Source organism: Corticium candelabrum, chromosome 12 (genome assembly GCF_963422355.1).
Source record: "Corticium candelabrum chromosome 12, ooCorCand1.1, whole genome shotgun sequence".
Lineage (NCBI taxonomy): Eukaryota > Metazoa > Porifera > Homoscleromorpha > Homosclerophorida > Plakinidae > Corticium > Corticium candelabrum.
In genome coordinates this window covers 5,670,558-5,673,577 of record NC_085096.1, presented here as the reverse complement: position 1 = coordinate 5,673,577, position 3,020 = coordinate 5,670,558, and positions in this window count along the sequence as shown.

The window sequence follows — 3,020 nt, the reverse complement described above, 5'->3', positions numbered from 1 at the left end:
AGGGTTGTGCAAATGCCAAAGCTGCTGCTGGAGGTGCCTGTGTGTTGATGGCTGCAGTACTAGAAGTTGCAACATGCAAGGGCGTTATAATTAAACATACAGTACCATTAGAGTGCCAGTTTAGGTGCCACATCCTTTTCCTTCAAGCTTTGTCACACCTCAGTGGAAGGTTGTCGACCTAATGATAGGGATGGACATTGCAATGTCTATTTGTATCTGTAGGTTTGGGTATTGATGATGTAATCAACTACAGACATGGGAAATGTCTAAATGGTGGGAAGGAGCACCACCACAATTGTTCAAGTGACAATCTAAATTGTTTATTGATGGCTGAATTCTCATGGCACAGCTGACAAACAAAGAGAGGTGAAGCCTTATGATGACACCATGATTGTCTATTGGTCAGTAATGACGCCACTTCTCGTCTATTGGTCAGAATAGCTTCATTTCCATCTGCAATAATCAAATATAAATAGGGTCAGTCACACATTACACCACTACTATACCCTTAGCCCGGATATCCAGGGCAGATTGCTGCCACTTCCACAGTGCGCTTAGAGTTATGTGTAGCTGAAAATGTATGATAATGCTCAATGGGGTGCTTGTGCGTGAGTGCACGCATGTGTGTGTGTGTGTGTGTGTGTGTGTGTGTGTGTGTGTGTGTGTGTGTGTGTGTGTGTGTGTGTGTTTGTGTGTGAAAGCACTCATCGCACCTTTGTAACTGCATTTATATATTGAATGAATTCTCACTTTTCATCTGTTCTGTCTGTATCCCTTTAAATATGTGTGAGGACCAAAGCTGTATATAGTATATATACCGCACTGTCTTCCAGTCTGGATCTGCCACTGATTCTACCGTATCAATCAATTAGAAGCCAATGAAAGTGGGCATGTCTCTTAGCATCGTGAAGTTTAGCCCTTCCATTTCTAGAGGTCTGTCGGGTCACGCTATGCCCCGGTAGTATCTAGAGAGCTACAAACCACCACCACAACCTAAACTATAGAAACATAATCTTCTATCTGAGTCATTCAAACCTTGCACACGTAGTCAACAGGCATGCACAAGATAAAGAATGAATGTCAGCATTTCTAAAGACGCAAATCTAGCAAGCAGTCACTGTGGAAAGCACCAATGGGCACTAACTAAAGGATAAAGAGGTGTGAAAATATTAGAGCCTTGGAAAAAGTTAGGGCTGGGGACTTACTTGAGCCCTGGGGTAATAATCAAGCGAATGCGTAGGTTGTCACTACCTTTATATACGGCTCTGGTAAAGGCTGGTAACATCAAAGACACCGACTTGACGCAGGCAGCATTATTTGATCTTGACCTTGAAACTGACACAAGAATAGGATTCATTTCTATTCCAGTGTCAGCGTCAACGTCAGCATCAGGGTCATTATTATGAATCAGGCTGAACGCCGGTGTACACCACCTCGATGACTCGATGATTCGACGACTCACTACGTCTACTGCATAGGCGCCTAATGTCACACAAGTAGTTGCCGCCAATTATCTAAGTGTTGCAATGACACACAGACGATTAGAGACACGGGTATAACCTAGTGTTGCTATGTCAACAACACAACACAGCTGTTACAGACAATTCTAGCCAGAAAATTGTGACAGCCAGCAAGGTCAGTAGATTGACTGCACCCACTGACCACACCCACTGTAGGGTATCATGTAATTCATATTTTAAATTCGTACCATTTCCTGTTACTAAAATATATTATATTTCTATTCAGACCGAACATAGTAATAGTTCTCTGTGGTAATAGTTCTAAAACGAGTAAATGAGACACCCGTCACACCACATTTGTGAAATTGACTTTCTATTTGCTACCACGCGAGGAGAAATATATCTGAAATGGGACAGTCTGTTGTTGACTCTTGGATGTTTACAATGATGCATACCTGACGCTATTTACGTTAATACTAGTTTTACAGTAGCTTTAGGTGCCTCACACATGTCTGTGAGTAACACGTCGAAACAGAGTTTTCTGACCGTCTACTTAGTCTACTGAAACGCCTTGCCCTAGCTAGACAGTAAACGTATTTGTTGAACCTTGTCATGGAAATTACTGTAAACATGCAGATTTCTTAGTAACGTACAGGACGTGTGAATAGTTGACTGTAGGTGGCATTGAGCTTCTGAAGATGTTTCTTGGTTGTCAAGTACACGCAATCACACACACACACACACACACACACACACACTCGCGCGCACGCAGCCATACATGACCACGCCCCTTTCTGTTGGATTAGAAGCACCGGTATGCTCGGCAACAATAAAGATTTATAAAGCATGTATTCCTGGAGACTGACCTTTCTATACTTCCATTGGACAGGTCATTCAAACGGAGATTAGATTGCATTGTCCCAAGGCATATCCAATGTAGTACTTATGCTAACAATACTAGTGGAGCATGGTACATACTTTTGTATACAGTGAGTCTTTGGAAAATGCTCATACAGCAACCTTTAATTTGAGCTCTACAGCCGGCATTGCTGGCTCTCTGGCTAGAACAATCATAGGTTAAGCCCTCCAGCTGGCATTTTGCCAGCATTGCCGGCTCTTAGAACTCTGAGCTGCAGACTAGCCGTTTAGCTACTATAAATCCACAAATGTCCATAACCACAAATGTTTGTAAACTGCCATAAACTCTATTTCGTAAGAAACAAATGTTCGTAAATTTTCCTCATGCCTTTGAACACATGAGTGCAAGTGACAGCGAGGCTCTTTAAGTATCCGGGTAAATACCTGCCGACGTCCGTACTGTGTCCTCAATTAGTTCGTTGCCAAGTCCAGAATTGTGACTTTTCTGTTCACCCATGGCAAATCATTTTCTTTCTATCCTATCTTATGTAACTTTTTGTTGTGATTACGAAGACGATGTTTTTATTAGCATCAGAGTATCCAAAGTTGACTAAAACAGCGTTTTCTTAAATTAAAAATGCTGTCATAGTAACCAATGTGTATAATTAAAAGTGAAGTCGGATTTGTTATCAAAAACTTTTA